The sequence below is a fragment of the Equus przewalskii genome, chromosome 1 (assembly GCF_037783145.1).
Source record: "Equus przewalskii isolate Varuska chromosome 1, EquPr2, whole genome shotgun sequence".
Lineage (NCBI taxonomy): Eukaryota > Metazoa > Chordata > Mammalia > Perissodactyla > Equidae > Equus > Equus przewalskii.
In genome coordinates, this window is record NC_091831.1 from 2,781,239 (window position 1) to 2,801,211 (window position 19,973).

Genomic DNA, 19,973 nt, shown 5'->3' on the forward strand with positions numbered 1-19,973 from the left:
GGAGAGTCAGAAGGAAGAGGCAGAAGAGAAGAAGCAATTGGCTTTCTCCTTCAGAATCGGGGTCTCCCTTTCCAGGAAGGTGGTTTTGCTCACATCACCAAATCCCCAAGATCATAGCAGAGCAGAACTGAGCTCTGTGGGAAGTCTTCTCATGCTCCAGCCCCGCTGCTGGAGGTCCCTGCAGCTGGACGATGCCCCCACCTCTCCCCTCAGCTCAGCCAAACGTCCTCAGCCCTCAGGCTTCCCCTCCCCCAGTTATGTGCACCTGCATTGACCTCTTCCTTACGTGGCATCTATTTTTCATACCACACCAAGATGTTGAGCTGTTTTAGTCACATTAGTCACGTCCCTCGTGTCCCGAGTCTGTCAACTATGGTGTTATGTATCCCCTCAGCATTTTCTTGTGAGTCATCCCTCACCCAATATACCTCAAGACATGCTTATTTAGTTAATTTTCACCATTGCATGATGGACAAATCATAACTCTTTCTACCTGAAATAAGAAATATGGGTAGAAAGTGAATTAGTCTTACAGATATTTTCCAAAATTTCTGACATTGCTTAACAGTAAAACCCGGTGGTTGTTCTGAATTCCCATCTGGATTTTTATAATTGACACAGTGTGAGGAAAGGGCAAAATGGATACATGGGCTGAGGTCACCAGGGCAGAAACACTCCCAGATCTCTGCTCCTGTTTGTTCGCATAGAACCAAGTGATTTCAGGGCATAAAGGGGGTGGACTCGGGGACTGGCCCTGGTTACCTAACATTAACCCCTTCTGTGCAGAGGACAGATCAACACTGAGCTGACAGCCCATCTGCTGAGTAATGTGCAGAAGAGTGATAGGGCCTGTGATAAAACCAGGTGCCCCCACCAGCAGCTGTCCATGTCTATTGGAAAGTTTGAAATGCATCCCAACTTTATACATGTTGAAAAGCTGATCATTTAATTCATCATGCGTTTCCCTACTGATGGCAGGCTGCAGAGATGCAGCAGGTCCCTTTCTTTGATAGGTTTTGGGGACCAGGCTGTGTGCTGTGTAAACTCCCTCAGAGAAACAAGGGCCAGGTAGGACCTTGTTCTGGAGAAGAGGAGGCGGCTACGGGTGAAGGTTACACCTTGGCAGAAGCTTAGGATCAGACTGAACTTCCCTCAAAGTCAAATGTGAGCATCACCAAGTGAGTTAAGATAAGCGAGCTCCTCCACACGCGTCCCAGAAGATGGTGAACTCCGCCTGCCCCCACCCCATCCTGTACCCACACACAAGTCCTTAGATCTTGGGACAGAACCTGAGGGGAGAGCTGCAAGAACAGGCCTTTGAGAACCCCAGTCACAGGCAGAGTGCTCATGGTCGACAGGCCACCAGTTCAAGTCTCATTCCCACTCGAACGTCCCGTGTGCAAATGACACCCGTCTGCCCATCCCTCCTCCAGAGGATCGCCCTCAGGGTAGTGGCGCACACATGCACAAGGTGCCAATGACCCAGGCTCACCCAATCCTGTCACAGAGGGGACTTATCCGAGACCCTCAAAGGGTTGGTGCAACTCCACACTTTAAGCAAATAAAAGGCATCCGGAATGTGAGTCCATGTCTGGATTTACACCTCTCCCTAGTAGCAGCCCCTCCTCTGACAAACCTGATCTGATACGCATCTGATTTTTCACAACAAGCTTAATGGGGCCCCAAATTCTTGTCATCGTCCTCCATCTCATTAAAGCATCCATTGTGAGTCGAGTTATGCCAAAATAGCAATGTTTGAACGAGACCTTCTTTGCCCACTGGTGACTTCAGTGGATTTATAGGAGACAGTCAAGAATCCTGCTGTGAGGTGACCCTTTCTTTCATAGCAAATGCCAGGTAGTGCTATAGAAGCATGCAGGGGGATTGAGGAGGGCTTCCTGGAGGAAGTGATGGCCAAGCTGAGAGCTAATGGATAGACACAAGTTCTCCAAGCAAATGAAGGGAGCATCATGGCAGAGAGTCCAAGACCAAAGCTCCAGAGGCAGCTGTGAGGACTAGCTCTGACGCTGGCATGGGTACGTCATGGCATGGGATGAGGCTGGAACAGGTAAGCAGGTCAAGGGGGCTCAGTGGTGTGTAAACCTGCCGTAGAGTCAGACAGAGCAGGTATCGTACTGACTTTTCTCAATTCTTAGGCTCCTGATCTGCAGACGGTGACATCATCAACACCCATCCCCTAAGAGGGTTATGCAGATTAAACAAAATGATGCATCTCAATATTATTAATACATGGACACCCAGGATGCTTGATCACAGAGATGTCAACTGCTGTGGTGACCATAGCCCTGCAGGCCATGTGGGGACTATGATTTGTCTTACACTGTGTGAACAGAATCCATTAGAAGGGGCTGCATGACCAGATTTATATGTTAGCGTGGTCATGCTGGCCACAGTGGGGCAGAGACTGAGGCAAACCCAGTAGAGAGGCAGTTGCAGTGACCCAGAAACAGGACCATGTCCTGGATTGGGGAAGTGACTGGAACAAAGAGATGTTTAGAATTTAGAATTGTCAGAACTTGCCAACTGATTAAATCTGGAGGAATGAGGGAGAGGGAGGAAGCACAGGTCACATCAAAGTTTGGGTCCTGAGTAACCTGATGGGTGGTGGTGAGAGCACCGCGATTAGGAAAAGTGGGGATATGTGGGTGGGCAGCACCAAGTGGGAGTCGGGGCAGGGCAGCCATGGGGCAGGCAGGCAAAGGGAGGGAAGGTGCACGCTGCTGGATGCCTTCAGCGTTAGTCGTGTTGGTTTTAGGCGCTTGCCAGACTGTGGATGAGGATCACGGCTCCACCGAGCGAGGTCTGACCTGGACACTTCGGGTCGTCAGCATTCCAAGCAGCCAACGCTCTGCTCTAGAAGGAGTAACTTCAGCTGAGCGCGTCTGCCTGCACATTGGCTCCCACTAATGGGATTCAGATGCAGCCAGGTCTCGCTGCAAGACTTCCTGCTGACAGCGAAGGTAACTTCCATGTGCAGCTCTTCCTGCCACTGTTAGCACCCTACCTCACATCCAGCACCAAACCTCAGGAAGGCTGGGACCCCAGGTTCCGTGGGTCTTTTGACTGCCTGAGAAGCATGAGGTATATGTGTATGTGTGTGTGTGTGTGTCTAGTATATATATATATATATATATATATATATATATATATATTACAGATCCAATAGTGTTCAATAACTATTAGGATAACTGCAGTTCTCCTTGCCTAATTTAATTAGGCATTAGCTACAATCACTGTCCTTTGTTCTCGTCTCCCAACATGACTGAGTCATGTAGCACCATTCACTGTAAACCTCCCAATAACTGTAAGGGCATCTACTACATCCATCTTTCCAAAGAAAATTGCTAAGTGCTTATTTATTGTGAGCCTAGACAGGCCCACAAGATATCATCCCCAGAATGTGCCGCAGGAAAGAAGATTAGCCCCTTGGCAGGGCTGCAATCGATCATTCCAGGCTCTCGCTTCTCGACCCAGCTGGTGAGCAAGCAGACGCGGGGGCTGCGGGGCGGCTATGGGTCTCTTGTTAATGACCTAGTTAGCAGCTTAATGGAGAAATGGGGGCTTGAATGAGAGAGGAGCCTTGCCGTGGTACATGGAGCTGTCCCTGTATTTATGTGTCTGGAGTTGATAACCTTCTGTAAAGTAGTCATTGCTCTTATTACAGAAAACAGTCTATTTCTAAAATCTGCAGAAGGCTCTGAATACAAAACAGCTTTTGCAATTCTTTTGACTGATTTATTTGTAAGGGAGTGCTTTTTTTTTTCTTTAGTTGTTTTTGATGGGAGCTGCAAAAATTAGGGGGGAAAGTTTACCGAGCATCAGTATAGCTCCGTGAAATTGAACCTCTGATCCTTGCAGCCTCAGCTTGTATTAAGTGAGGCTAGTGAATTGCTAATAGGTGACGTCTGGCGAGAGGAGCTGCCTTGAAAATTACATGGGGTGATGAGGCTTACAGCCACCCCACCACCTGGGCAGGTGTGCTGAAGTTTCTCCATCACCACTTCCACAGATCTGGCGTGGGTCTAGAGATCATTTCTTATCACCTGCCTTTTGTTTCTTTATGTTCTGACACTGAGTGTGGGTGCTGATGCCAAGCCCCTGTGTTCATGTCCCTCCCAGTTGTCTGGTCCCTGGCTGATGCCGCCAACTGCATCATCACCTGCTTGATTCACTCTACAAATATCATCTGAACAACATCTATGTCCAGGACACCTGTTCCATGTGCTGTGACAGTTCTAGGCACACACAGGTAATGGGAGTTCAAGTCTAGTAAGGGAAGAAGGGTTGGTTGCCTCAAGCTCAGTATATTTAAAACTATAAAAGAAATCCACATGGAGTAGGGGGCTCAGATAGTGGAGAGGCAAAGGTGGTCTTATAGATTCTCTGGTCTAGGTTCTGCCTGTCAAATAAGTCCTGACTGCTTTGTCTAACATAACCAGGGGCCAGGGTTGAGCAGCCCTCAGTGAGAGGGAAAATCTAAGCAATGTGTATCCTGCTGTCTCCTTTCTAGAACGCTCGCCAGCTGGATTTGCAACATGCTGATCCTGCCTTGTCTTCATCCCTATAAGGGATAGGGGAGCGGGAAGGCAGAGAGCCCTTTTTTATACTTTGTACCCGAGATCTGGGTGCTATGATTCCTGAGCATCTCTGATCATCAATACGTTCTGAAGGGAGTGAAAAAGCTTTTATGAGGTTAAGGTTGTTCCATTTATGTACACAAACCTACTTGATGCTGCATTTTTGACATTAATTACCAGACACACCAGATAAATTAGCTATTTGAGATCCACTTCTGGCTGCGCTATCCAAAATAGATCCCCAAACTGACAAAGTTATTTCAAGAAAACAATATACAAAATTGTGTTGTGTGATGACATGTCTTATGGTGCACCTATAATGCATTTATGTTTTTCTATAATGGCATGTCATTTTTAAATGTCATTACTTAGTGAGACTTAACACAAACATTAGAAATCTGTGGGTCCTCATTGTTTCTCTTTAGCTGAATTGTACCTCAAAATCCCAAAACCCAGGATCACTACAGTGGAGGAGGGAGTGAGCGATGCTCTGGAGTCCTCCTGGGAGCCTCTCACTCCTTTCCATGTTTACTGCATCTGAAAGTCCCTGGAGCTGTCCTCCCCTCAGTGCTGAAAGTAGCTGGGAGGAGCTGCTGCTTCTCCACCTCTTGCTGGCCACGCTGTATTGCACCCAGGAGAATGCATGCTGCCTGAAGTTCATTATCTGCTCATCTTGAGGCCTGGGTTACGATGCTGGTCCTGTACCAACTGGCTTTTAATGTTGGACAAAGGACTCTGTTCCCTGGAAAGAGCAACTACATGTTGCTATGCCTTTTGAAGATAAGCTGATCACATGTCAGAGATGTTTTCTGCTTTATTTTAGTTGTATATGTAGCATTTTCTAATTTTATTAGACAAGAAATTTGCAGTGATAGTAGAAAAACAATTTAAAAGTATGTGAACATATCTGAACTGTAATAGATGAGTTGCTGGAGGCAAAATGCAGACAACTCTGAGAGTTAAAACGTGGGGACACAGTCATAGACAGACCCCCACAATATTGTGAGATTTGCCTCCAGGAGCTCCACTGGATCCCCATGATCCATACTGAAGAACATCCCCTCAGGCTGCCAGCAGGGGGAGGGGGAAAGTGAACACTTTTGAAATGTGACAGAGCACTCTATTCTCCTTAACAAGGTCTGCTCTCAGACGAAACTAGTTAACAAGAGACAAACTGACCCGGGGAAGGGAGATCACCAACCCCAGAATACTGTAGCCAACCTGTCCCACCTAATGGGGGGGATTAGAAACACTTGTGAAGTTCATGGTCCAGGGGCACAGGCTCACTAAAAGACTGAGAGCTGACCATAGCACCATGAAGTGCTTCCCTCCTCCCACACATCACCACCACCTCACTAAAGGCCTGTTTATAGCTGTTTCTTTTACCAAGTACATCATGTCCAGCTATTGAGAAAAGTTACAAGGCATACCAAAGGGCAACAAACACAATTTAAAGAGACAGAGCAAGCATCAGAACCAGACATGGCACGGATGTTGGAATTATCAGATGGGGAATTTAAAACAACTAAGATTAATATCCTAAGGGCTGTAATGAATAAAGTAAACAGCATGTAACATGTCACTGATAGGCAAAGTGAGCAGAAATATGAAAATTCTAAGAAAAAAAACAAAGAGAAATGCAAAGAGATCAAAAACACTGTAACAAAATTGAAGAATGCCTTTGATGGGCGTATTAGCAGACTGAACACCGCTAAGGAAAGAATCTCTGAGCTAGAGCATATGTCAATGGAATCCTCAAAAAACAAATAGCAAAGAGACCAAAGATTGAAAACAAAAAACCAGAACAGAATATCCAAAGACTGTAGAATAACTAAAAATGTTTAACAAGTGCATGATGGAAATATCAAAAGGGGGAGAAAGAAAGAAATTAACAGAAGAAGTATCTGAAGCAATAATAACTGAGAATTTCCCCAAATTAATGTCAGACACCAAACCACAGATCCAAGAAGCTCAGACAACACCAAGAAGGGTAAATGTCAAAAAAACTACCCCTAGGCATGTCATCTTCAAACTACAGAAAATCAAAGAAAAAATTTATGAAGGAAACCAGAAGATAAAATCATTTTACCTATAGAAGAACAAAGATAAGAATCATATCCAATTTCTCTTCTGAAATCACACAAGCAAGAAGAGAGTGGAATGAAATATTTAAACCATTGAGAGAAAACCTCAAACCTGGACTTCTATACCCTGTGAAATTATACTTCAAAAGTGAAGGAGAAATACTTTCTAAGACAAAGATGGAGAGACTTGTTGCCAGTAGAACTGCCTTGCACGAAATGTTAAAAGATGTTCTTTTTCTTCTTTTTAGAGATCGGTACCTGAGAGAACATCTGCTGCCAATCTTTTATTTTATTTTATTTTTTTCTTCTTCTCCCCAAAGCACCCCAGTACATAGTTGTAGGTCCTTCTGGCTGTGCTATGTGGGATGCCACCTCAGCATGGCTTGATGAGTGGTGCTAGGTCTGTGTCCAGGATCTGAACCGGTGAAACCCTGGGCCAAAGCTGAGCGTGAAAACTTAACTGCTCAGTCATGGGGACCAGCCCCCCAAAAGATGTTCTTTAGAGAAAAGAAAAATAATATAGTTCAGAAACCCAGATCTACATAAAGAAAGGAAGAGCATCAAAGAAGGAATAAGTGAAGGTAAAATCAAACTTTAATTTTTCTTATTCTTAATTGGTCTAACAGATAAGAAGGCTATCAAAATAACAATAGCAACAATGTATTTGATTATATATGCTTATGCATTAAATGTATATAAGCATATATATATATGTGTGCTTATATATGAGTAAAATGAGTAACGGCAATGATACAAGGGACAGGAAGAGGGAATGAGGATTATTTTGTTATTATAAGGTACTCACACACTCTGTGAAGTGGTATAATGTTATTTGAAAGTAGACTTGTGTTAGTTGTAAATATATATTGCAAAGTCTAGGGCAACCAATAAAAAAAGTAAACAAAGAAGTATAACCGATATGCTGATAAAGAGAGAAAATAGGATCAAATAAAATGCCCAATTAAAATCATAAAAGACAGAAAAACAGTGGAAGAGAAAAGTAGAAACAAAGAACAAGGGCAACAAAGAAAACAGTTAAGGATATGATAGATATTAATCCAACTATGTCAGTAATCACTTTGAATGTCAATATCTAAATGCTCCAATTGAAAGACAGAGATTGGGTCCAAAGAGTGTCAGAGCAAATCAAAAAACACAACTGAACTATATGCGATGTACAAAAAAATGCATTTTAAATATAAAGACACATATAGATTAAAAGTAAATGGATGAAGAAAAATACCCCATGCTAACACTAACCAAAAGAAAGCTGAAGTAACTATATTAATTTCAGATAGAGCAGACTTCAAAGTAAGGAAAGTTATCAGGGATAAAGAAGGACATTACATAATGATAAAAGAGTCAATTCTCCAAGAAGACATAAGAATTCTTAATACACATGTGCCTAAAAGCAGAGCATCAAACTATGTGAGGCAAAAACTGAAAGAATTGCAAAGAGAAGTGGAAATAGATCCACTATTGTGGTTGGATAATATCCACTGTTATAATAGGTAACCCACCACTACAGTTGAAGACTTCAATACCCCTCTCTCAGAAATGGAGAGATCCAGCATGCAGAAAACCAGTAAGCACATATGTGGGCTCAACAGCACCAACAATCAATGGTTATAATTGACATCTTTAGACTACTTCATCCAATAACAGCAGAACTTAACATTTTTATTAAGATCACATGGAACATTTACCAAGATAGACCATATTCTAGACCAGAAGACACATCTTAACAAATTTGAAAGAAGTCATACAAAGTCTGCCCTTAGATTACAATAGAATTAAACTAGAAATCTATAATGGAAAGACAGCTGGAAAATCCCCAAATACGTGAAGATTAAACAGCATACTTCTAAATAACACATAGGTCAAATAAAAAAATCTCAAAAGAAACTTTAAAAATATTTTGACAAATGAAAATACAAAAACAATTTATCAAAATGTGTGGGATACAGTGAAAGCAGTGCTCAGAGGGAAATTTATCGCATTGGATGTACATATCAGAAAAGAAGAGAGATCTAAAATCAATAATCTAAGTTTTTCCCCTTGGAAACTAGAAAAAGAAGAGCAAATTAAATCCAAAGTAAGCAGAATAAAATAAATAAGAATTACAGCAGAAATCAATGAAAATGAAAATAGGAAATCAGTAGAGAAAATCAACAAAACCAAAAGCTGGTTCTTGGAAAAGATCAATAAAATCAATAAGCCTCTAGCCAGACTAACTAGGGAAAAAAGACACAAAGGTCACAAATTACTAATATCAGAAATGAAAGAGGGCAAATGCTATAGAGCCCCGGGACAGTAAAGGATAATACAGGAATAATATGAAAACTCTATTCCCACAAATTTGATAACCTAGTTAAAATGCAACAATTCCTTGAAAGACACAATCTGCCAAAAACTCACACAAGAAGAAATACATGATCTGAATAGGCCTGTATCTAGCAAAGAAATTGAATCAATAATTAATTACCTTCCAAAACAGAAAGCGTCAGGCTCAGATGGGTTCACTGGTGCATTCTACCAACTTTTAAGGAAGAAATTGTACCAATTCACTACAATATCTTTCAGAGTCTAGAAGCAGAGGGAATACTTCCTGTTCTGGCCTCATAGCATTAGCCTAATACCACAACCAGACAAAGACATTATAAGGAAACTACAGACCAATATTCCTCATAAACATAGATGCAAAAATCCTCAACGAATATTAGCAAATCAAATCTAACAATGTATAAAAAGAATTATACATCGTGATCAAGTGTGATTTATTACGGGTGTGAGAGGCTGGGTCAACATTCAAAACTCAATGTAATCCATCACATCAACAGATAAAAAATTAAAAAGCTCATGATCATGATAATAGATGCAGGAGAAGCATTTGACAAAATCCAAAACCCGTTCATGATAAAAATTCTCAGTAAACTAGGAATAGAGGGGAATTTTCTCAGCTTTACAAAGAATAACTTTAAAAAACCCTATAGTTAACACCATACTTAATGATGAGGATCTCGAAGTTTTCCCACTAAGATCAGGTACAAGGCAAGAATATCCTCTCTCCTCACTACTCCTTTTCAATATCATACTGGAAGTCTTTGATAATGCAATAAGGCAAGAAAAGGAACTAGAAAGTATACAACTGAGAATTTAGACATAAAATTGTCTTTATTAGCAGATGACATGATTGTCTATATAGAAAATCTGGGAGAATTGACATAAAAGCTCCTGGAACTAGTAAGTGATTATAGTAAGGTTTTAGGATGCAAGGTTAATATACAAGAGTCAATTGTTTTCCTATATACCAACAATGAACAAGTAAAATTTGAAATTAAAACCACAACATTTACATTAGCACTCAGAAGAATGAAATATCTAGGTGTAAATCTAAGAAAATATGTACAAGATTTATATGAGGAAAACTATAAAACTGATGAACAAAATCAAAGAACTAAATAAATGAAGATATAGTCCATGTTCATGGATAGGAAGACAATATTGTCAAGATGTCAGTTCTTCCAACTTCAGATATAGATTTAATGTAATCCCAATCCAAATCCCAGTAAGTTATTTCATGGACATTGACAAACTAATTTTATTTTGGCTCAACCTACTTACAACACCTAAATGCATCTCCTGTGCTGGGGAACAGGGTAGAGAGATTTGTAGCTAATGACAGCTATTTACTTATTCATTTTTATAGTTTTCTTAATGAGCACGTTTTCTTGATAATGCTGTCTCTATGTTTCCCTCTACTGTGTTGGAAGCTGCTGTCTTGGACATGGGAAACACTGAAGCTGATAAATTACATTTCACATCTAAAACAATCTAAATTTCTGGCAGAGTGAACATTTACATAATGCTCTTTGCCACAGGCAAGACTTTTTTCTAAAGAATTTGAAGATTCCTTTTTTCTCCCTGTAAAGGAGGAAATCATAATACATCTCAAATTACCCTCAACTGAGATGTTTGATTTTACAATTACTCAAGAAACCTTAATGTTGCATTACTCCAGTAGACATAGTGCCTCACTGCTTGTTGCCCCACTTTGTGTTGTCCCTGTGGCGTCTGGGTGAGCAAATTGTCCAGTCTGACAGAGAACCATGGTTCGGGTTGAGTAGAGCTGGGCAGATAATGCCATAGCACAGACAAGACTCCTGGCTTTGCATCATATCTAATTCTGCCTTTTCTTTCAGCTTGGATTTTCCCTCTGCCTCAGGGCTCCTTACTCCCAGTATCCTTTGCTGGTTTCTCCTCTTCTCCCTGACCTCATGAGGTCAGAGTGCATATGGGCACAGTCCTGCTTGACATTTCCACTTGGGTGTCTCATAGACATTACAAACTCAACGCAGCCAGACAAGCTCCCATCTGCTCCGCAGTGGTCCAGATGGTCTTCCCATCTCATCCCTCCACTTGCTTTGGCAAAACCCTGGCAACAGTTTTCAATTCTTTGCTTTCTCCCACACCATATCTAATCCATCAGCAAATTATACTTGCTCTACCTTCAAGATATGTGAAAAAGCTGTCATTTCTTACTACATCTATTGCTACCCCTTGCCAATCCATAATATATTCTCTGCACAAGAGCCAGAATGATTTTTGACAAAAGTCAAATCATGCCACTAAGATGTTCAAAGCCCTGTAATAGCTCCTCACTTCACTCAGAGTGAAAGTCAAGCCCCAAATACCTACAAGGTCCTCCACGAACTAGCCATCTGTTACTTCTCCGCTGTCACCTGCACTGCTGTCCTCACTTCTCATGCAGCTCCAGCCCCGCTGACCTCCTGCCTTTTCAGATGCACCAGCCTCCCTCCTGCTTTGGCCTGTGCTCTGGGCATCCACTCTGCCTGGATGACCTTCCCCTTTGGATTTGCTTGGCTAACTTCATTATCACACTCACATTTTTTTCAAATGTCAACTTCTCATTGAAGTCTACCCTCATGCCCTTAACTTAACCTCTCTCCTGTTCTGTTTTGATATTTTTCCTCCACAGGATTTATCACCTTCTAACATGCTTTATAATTTGCATATTTAATATATTTGTTGTTGATTTTCTTATCCTGATAGGGATAAGCATTCTAGCACGATGCTTCTTAAGTGCTTATAACATTCTTTAGTGCAAAGTAGTTTTTCAATAAATACTTATTGAATGAATGCAACCTGAACTGGATTCAAATCCCAGCTCTAATCATCGTCTATGTAAACTTGGGCAGTTATTTAACCTCTGTTGGTCTCAGAGTCTTCATCTGGAAATGGAGTCAAAGAAAGGAATAGTCACGAAGATTAACTGAGGTACTGGTTGCAAAGTATAAGGCTGGTGTCTGCCTTGGAATAAGCTGAGAAGCTGGTTCACCTGTCCTGTATCCTGCTGGATTCCCTGAGCAAGGTGCATTCTCCTTCCGAATAAGCAGTGAGCTCACCACCTGCCCGTCTTGTATGGGTGAGGAGAAACCTGTCATACGTCTCCCCTAAGGCAAGTATGTGCTAATCACTTTCTATTCGTGACTTCGTTAAATCTACTAACAGTACTGCAAAGTAGGTACTGTTATTAACCCCACAGTATGGATGAAGAAAAGGAAGCACAGAGCCATTACATTGCCTGACCAGGTCACGCAACTAGTCAGTGTACTGTCTGCCTCCAGAGCCCCTAATTTCACCATCACACTTACCGCTCCTCTCATCCATCCCACATGTCAATTTCTACCAAAAATGACAATTGTAAGTGATTCTTCCATCAGCATACTTTCACATATTGTCTTAAGTCCTTGTCTGATTATATGTTTAGGATCAATTCCTGAGTGAAATTATTTTGAACATATTTTAAGCTCTTTGATGCTAGTTGCCAAATTATATTCCTGAATATTTTTTCACAGTTTACAGTCCCATCAACAGAAGATAAAAACATCGAATAAACAACATTATTAAAGACCACACATTTTTCACTGAATGTGTTTTCCATGATATGTTGTCAGATATTTATTTTCAATTCTTAGCTTCATAAGACTCTAGTCAACATCTTGATGAATCAAATGCATTCTCTTTTGGGAATTTCTCTTCCCTTTGGATAGACTTCTTTGATCAAAAGCTCATGGTTCACATTTGAAATTATTTTCCAGAAGATGATAATTACCCCTTTATTTTGCCCCAAACATTAACTGAAGACCTACCATGTGTCAACAGTCTTAGATTCTTCCTCATGATGAGAGCCCCCAGTTGGTGGAAGCTCCTATTAGGAATGAGTTTACCCTTTCTACGCCTAGATAAAGCTCATCATCTCCCGTGACCCTTTTCTGCCACTGCCCTTGTGAAATGCCCCCCTTTTCTCCAGAAGAAGGTGGAAGCCTCTCCGTCCATTTCAGCTCTGATTCCAGACCATATGCGAGCCCCAGGCTTGTAGAAACAGAGAGGATAACAGGCCACTGCCCTCCAGGTCACTGCTCAAGAAGACAGAGAGCTGAAATTATACCCTTTTCAGATGGTCGTGTCGGGAATGTAGGTAAGAGTTTTGTTTTAATATCATTATTAATTTTATTTTTATTGCTTTAATCACTTGACAACTGAAATAAGAGATGAACATTTTCTATGAAAAAATAATGAGCTCTTCTAATGTTTGGCACTCCTTTGAAGATCTCATCTTCGACATCTATACATCTGCCCTGGCAACTTACGCTGAGGATATGTGCTAGCCAGACAAGGGTTCTTGTAGGAGGGAGCCTGTTTTGTGACTTTTATATTATACTGAAAGGCTGCATGTCTCACGAAGCCCCTGGAGGTTCAAGCTGGGGGGAGGGCCACCCTGAGCTATGGCTGGCAGCTGATCACCAGCAGGGGAGGACCAGGTGGGAGCTGTGGCTTGTGGCTTATGAGCTGGGCTCCCTCACCTCCGCTCCAACACCACCATCCACAGCTGTCTCACTCATGCTGCCATAGAGAAGGTGGCTAGTACACTTTCGGTTCTGACCTGATTCTCCCTCCATTTTGCTGATAAGTTCTCGAGATTATTTAATTAAGTGCTCTCTGGTTTCTCAAATACTTGGTGAAGATGGCCAAGATTGCAAGCTGCCAAGATTGCAAGCTATGACAAGACTGGAAATCATGCTGTCTTCCCCCGTATGACAGTATCCAACGGATCTTGTCTTTGCATAAACAGTTTAGCTGGCTTCACAGCTACTGCTTGTGTCAGGACCACTGAGCTGTTGAGTAGACTGTAAGTATGTGTCGGCCGAAGCCTTCTAAGACGTGATTTTCATATCAAGTAATCAGGCTGACCACCCAGCTACTCATTACCCCAGAGTGAGTACTCTCTGAGGGTGTGACAGGCCTAGTAAAAAACCTGGTGCTGGCCGGGAAGCTGAGGGTGGGGGTGTTCATTTGTCCAGCACGATTCAGGAACGTATCCATCATTACGTATTTTTTCCAACCTCTTCCTCTGAGATTTCCCAGCTGGTGTGTATTGGCTTATATACAAGATCCCAAAGTCGCTGAAATACACATGCTCATGTAGGGACCTGACGGCATGGCAGAGTCACCATCTCAACCTCAGAGTCTCTACAGGGACGTCATAGCTGTGGGGAGAGAAGAGGACTTCAACCAGAACTTGCTGTAGCCCAGGGCAGGTCCTGTGTGGCTGCAGGGCCTCCACGCGACAAGACCCTAATGGTGAGGAGAGACTCTCTTGCTACTCGGCGGGTCTTGCTGGACTGGCACCATTGGCCTCACCTGGGGCTTCTGAGAAATGCAGACTCTCAGGCCCACCTGGACTTACTGACCGGAATGTGCACTTTAACTGGATCCCCAGGTAACTGGTATGCCCATTTTCTTTGCAAGAAGTACTGGTTTAGGTCCATGGTTGTGGTAAACTCTCTGTGCAACAGAATCACTTAGGAAGTTGTTTTAAAATCCCCATGCTTGGTGCCCATCACAAAGGTTTGTTTCCTGTTGCTCAGGAGTAAGGAGCCAGCCATCAGGGTTTTAAAGTTCCCATATGCAGCCGTGGGTGAGAACCCTAAGGCTAGACAGCTTATCAGGACCCCCTTAATTTTGATTCAGGTCAAAAATAACATTCAAATGAAGAAAAGTTCAGGCCATTGAATAATGACTCAAAATGCTCTGGAAAAAATATTTAAGTTCACTGCATTGGTGGGCTCAAGCGGGAGGACAAAATTAAATGTGTATTCTGGCATATTTAGGAAACAGGGCTATTTAATTTCTCAGTATACTGGTGATAAAATAAAACCAACCAATGTAACTCATTCCCTCCTGGGCGTTCCATCTTGCAGTGTGGATAAATTGAATGTCACAGCACTTTCAAGCCTTGATAGAGTTTATAACTATGATAAAATTTTGACATGAAATAAATTTTGATCCAGGTTTGGTTTTATTTGGAGGTTATGACGGATAGCCCCTTAAAGTCCCTGGAATTATGTTACAGTAGATTCTGTGGATTCCTCGGGTTATAGCTAGCTGCGTCACTGCCCAAGAAGGCAATGTGATGCCCCTGGGTGGCGAGCCAGAGCACCACCGGCTCCCTATGTGTGGGCTTGTCCTGGAGCAGCTGCCCTGCTGCCCAAAGTGCTATTCTGTGGCTCGGAACCCGAGAGGGACTTTCTGGTAAGATGCCATCAACTGTTTCTCACAAATTGGTTTTGTGCCCTCATAATGACTACCAGCACAAATGCTTCAGAAGCCTGGGCTTGATGCTAAGCCCTGTGGGAAATAGATTCTGGGCCTGCTCTGTGTCCTCAAAAAGTTAATAGGCTATTTGTTGATAGAAGCAGGGCCATTAAGGATAACAGCCAGTGGCACTATCATTGCAGAATGTTCTAGAGTCAAGCAACTGAGAGTTCATTAATCAGTAACCACTTATTTTCCCCCAAACAAGCTTTGTTTTTTCCTTTAAAAATATATTTAATTTTATGATTAGGAAATAGACTCGTATGGTCCAAAAATCAAAGCTCAGAAGGGCACACAGTGAGAATTTCCTTGCCACCCCTTGTCTGATGACCAGGTCTCCCGCTCAGCATCCCCACCCCAAACACCCCCTGCTGTTGCTTCCCCAGGATGCTTCCAGAGGTATCTGCATATGTACGAAAATACTAAAATATCACCCTCTATTTATGCAGCTGGTAGTATATGATACATGCTTCTATGCACTTTGCTTTTGAATTTATCCATTATTCACCTGTTCATTGAGTATGCACCGTGTGCCAAGTCCCTGTTCTTGGCACTAGGGAGACCACAATTGACAAAGCAACAGAGACCCTGCCTGTGGGAGGCTTACGCACAGCTGAAAGGACAAGTAAATGAAATATTGAGTACGGCAGGTGTAAAATGCCTTTGAAAAACAGTAAGGGAGAGAGATAAGTGGATGAATGAATAGATGAATAAATGTGGTTTCTCAACGTAAAAAAAGTAAGGACCAAGATTCAAGACATCATAAGATTTAGCATTTCTGCAAACATCCAAAATCCAGAAGGGCCTAGAGAGTCAAGAACGGAGGGATTGCCACATTCCTAAGGTCCAAAGAAGACTAACTGGGGGAGGTGAGGGGAGAGCTTTTCACGTCAACAACATGTTGACCTAACTCAACTGTCACTTTTGTAGGAATCTAGTCTCACCCTGTAGATGTGCAATGACAGGGCCTTGCCTTTCCCAGCAATGTCCAAGGTCACCTTCAGCTACCATCAGCCATGCCTGTGCAGCCCAGGGAGCAGTGTAGTGGGGAAAGTTCTCCAGCGTGAGGCAGGGGTGAAGGTGGCATGGTGTGTCTCGAAGGTTCTGGGAGCAGCTGGGCAGAGATAAGTAGATGCTCAGATCTGACAGCATGGCCTGGGTGGGGGGAGCAAGTCCAGGGAGGAGCTTTCACCGTCTATCTGAATGAAAGTGGGTCCAAACACCAGCAGATCTGGGGACAACAAGAAGCCACCATCGTGACTGTCCCAGGGGTGCTGCTCTTTCTGGACAACTGTTCTGGGCTCGGTCTTGCACTTCTCACTGGGCAGGCTCAGGTCTGTGAGTGCCAGGAGTTGCTAGAAGAAGTTGAATGGATTCAAACACAGGCCCCTGGCCTCAGGCCATGAGCCCTGTGCTTCCGTGAGCAGCAGCAGGTACCCCGCTCCCCTCCCATGCCCATTGCCTTTCCTCTGTGTTCCCTGCAATCCTGACGGCTCCAGTCACCTCTACTCCTTGCATTCTTTTTCAGCCCATCTCATCTGAACCCTCAGTGCTCTTCATGTCTGTGCCAGAGAAACATAAGATTTAAGAGCTTACTAATCACCAGATGCTCTGCTGCTCTTTACATCCACGAGACAGATTCTTTCACTGTCAGCATCTCCATCACACAGAGACAAAAGCAGACCTGGATTAGGAGGAAGTCTGCTGGCAGCTACCCAGCAGATGCGAGGGCAGCAGTTGGGGTCCAGTGTGTGTTTGCTGGGCCCCCGGGCCATTCGCTCAAGTGAGTTCTCACCCGTAAAGTCCCTCTGATGCTCCCTCTCTGAAGGGAAGGGTCTTGGACCTCTTCCGCCTCAAAGCCCAGGATTATTCTCATGGTCCCCTCACATTGGGTAACTCTTTGGATGCTGGCTTGTGAAATTCTGCACTTTTAAAAAATTAATTTCTCTTTATCTGAGATCTCATTTTGGAAGGACTTTTCAAGATTATTTACGCCAACATCCCATCAAATATTTGGTTCTCTTGAAAGCATCCTTGACAAGCAACGATCTTTAATCCTTCCCTTGATCTTGTATGATATCAGAAATCTTCTTCTTAGCAAGAAACAACTGCTGTTTGCTAGAAAACTAGTTCCTGAATTAGGTGGATATTTTTTTCCTGTGATTTCCACTGATTGGTCAATGGGCTCTGAAAAATACATTGATGTCTTTTCCAGATGGCAGCTGTTTAGGTATTTGAAATTAGATCCTCAAGCTTCCTCATTGTCTCTTTCCTAACTCTACATCCTTGGTCCCTTGATTTGTTCTTCAGAGGGAAAAATTCTGGTCATTCCAGAGGATTCATGCCTATCAGTATGCATGGAGTCCCATGTCCCAGTTGGGGATCCAGGGTTTTGGTGACTGTTTCCTCAAAGATAAAAGCTACTTCTGGTTTGACTTGTATTTAGTGAACTCATTTTATCCCTTTTTATAAGGCATTACAATTCATACATTCTAAAAATTCGTCATCGAGTGGTACCCAGAGTGGACACCAGCCTCACACAGCTGACTGCGTTTGGCAGGGCTCATCTTCCCTTTTTCAGTGTATCAGCTCTTGCCATTTTGAGTGTTCTTGCATCTTCTGCTAGGCACCTCTTCAAATTTTGCGAATCTCTGCACATGTAATTCTGCCAGGTCAGCAGGACAAAGCTCATTTGGAGGGGCAAGGAATCTGGCACAGGTAACATTTATTGTGTTACTGGAACTGGTCCCACACACCAAGTTTGGGTGTTCCCCAGTTACCTCGGTTGCTCATCTTTGGCTCCTGTTTCTTCTTTACCATGTTGTTTTCCACCTCCTCATTCCTGCAGTGGGTAGGGGAGAAGGGTGTAGATTTTCACGTCAGGGAGACTAAGTTTTAAATCTCAGCTCTCACACCTATGAGTCCAATGACTTCTCTGCACCTCTCTGAGCCTCCATCTCTCCCTTTGTAAAATGGTCACAGTGAGGTTGGTTCTCAGGGCTTGGGGGCCCTCATGGGGGCAGCTCTGTAAGGTGTTTTGGCATCAGCACAAAGTCACTTTCAGACAGTGTCTCCCCTTCTTTCAGAAGAGGACTGCCCTTTAGGCGCCTCAGAACATTGAGTAGACACTCAACACAGCTCAGCTTTTCAGCTTTTGTTTTGTTTTGTTTGTTATTTCCCACACTAGGATGAAGAGCAAGGGCCAACTTTTGCTCCCTAACTCCACCCAACACCTATCACAGTGACTGGAGCGTAGAATACGTAAGCTGAGGAATGAGAGAGAGAAGCAAAATATGAGGGTCTAGTTTCACCGCTGCAGTGTTAGAAGCTCAGTGAGGACGAGGTCATAGACTGTGTGGCTCCTCCTGTCCCACGGTTCCACATGGCATGGGTGTTAATAACTATCACTTATTTGCTTTTATTAAGGAGAAATTGTGGCAATAGTTTATAGCAACTCCTTCCCCATAAGATAAAGTAAAATAAAGTTATTAAAAACAAACCACAGTGTAGAAACAAAAGCCATGCAAGGTTGGAGGCATGAACTAACCGCATCTTCACTCATCTTCGAGGTAGGGGTGGGGCTGGGAGAGGGCCTCCTCTTCTCTCTCTTGTAATTTCCCATGAATAAAGTCACTGGTGTGTACCTGGTCGAATATATCACTTCTGGCATTCCTCAGAAATTCACTTGGTATTTGACGAAGTTTCTTAAAGTGCTTTTGATTGAAAAGAATCAGCAGCAGGAAAATGTTTTTGTTCAAATATCCTGACAAAGCCAGGATACAAGCATGGAGGACTCGGGGGAGGAAACTCAAGGACCAGCTCCAGTAACACAATAGATGCTACTGTGCCATGTTCCCCACCTAGATCCATGCTGTGTGGGACCACCTCCAATAACACAGTGGATGATACTGTGCCGTGCTCCCCACCCAGATCCATGCTGTGTGGGACCAGCTCCAATAACACAGTGAATGCTACTCTGCCGTGTTCCCCACCCAGATCTGTGCTGCGTGGGACCAGCTCCAGTAACACAATGGATGCTACTATGCCATGTTCACCACCTAGATCCATGCTGTGTGGGACCCACTCCAATAACACAAAGAATGTTACCTGTGCCAGATTCCTTGCCCAGATCCTGCTGTGTTCTTCTCCTGCTTCACCAACCTTTGGACCTGGAGGGACCTAGTTCCTCTGAGACAGAGAGTTGATCTTCCATGACATGCATACTTATCAACTGCCCTCCCAAACTGCCACATCTCCCACACATGACCCAGGAATGGATGAGAAATGTGGACCATTCCCTCCTGGGACCTAGGCTTACAATTCCTCCCTCTTGGCAGGGACCCCTTTGTGCAATCCTCACTCACTATCTGCATTGTTGAAAGGAAGTATTGGGTTGATAATGCCTACTATTTATTGGATAACTTCTCAAAGCATAATATCTTACCAATGTGTCTCTGATGTAGGCTTCTATTCTCCAAATATCTGGATGAAACAAGTTACTGCCAAGAATATTCTCACATTAAAAAAAGTCTCAGTAGAATCCCATGCAGTCAAAATTCATGGCCTCTCCATGTGAAAGGAGTTGAGTCAGAGTTTTTAATGCCTCAAAATC

The 19,973-nt window shown here is 43.1% G+C and overlaps 1 long non-coding RNA gene across 7 annotated transcripts in view; it reads left to right on the plus strand.

The window, feature by feature from the left end:
• The first annotated feature begins 2,532 nt into the window (after nt 1-2,532).
• LOC139073979 (uncharacterized) overlaps nt 2,533-19,973 on the plus strand; it is a 28,329-nt gene continuing 10,888 nt past the window's right edge. For 4 of the 7 annotated variants that reach the window (XR_011523248.1, XR_011523266.1, XR_011523260.1 and 1 more), the window contains exons 1-8: nt 2,533-2,628; nt 2,777-2,981; nt 3,393-3,498; nt 4,141-4,270; nt 11,926-12,161; nt 13,048-13,184; nt 14,193-14,486; nt 16,890-17,144. This is a non-coding gene — a long non-coding RNA (uncharacterized lncRNA). Of the gene's footprint in view, nt 2,629-2,776; nt 2,982-3,392; nt 3,499-4,140; nt 4,271-11,925; nt 12,162-13,016; nt 13,185-14,192; nt 14,487-16,889; nt 17,145-19,973 lie in introns of all 7 variants that reach the window. The other 3 variants (XR_011523226.1, XR_011523230.1, XR_011523241.1) reach the window with 2 other exon arrangements.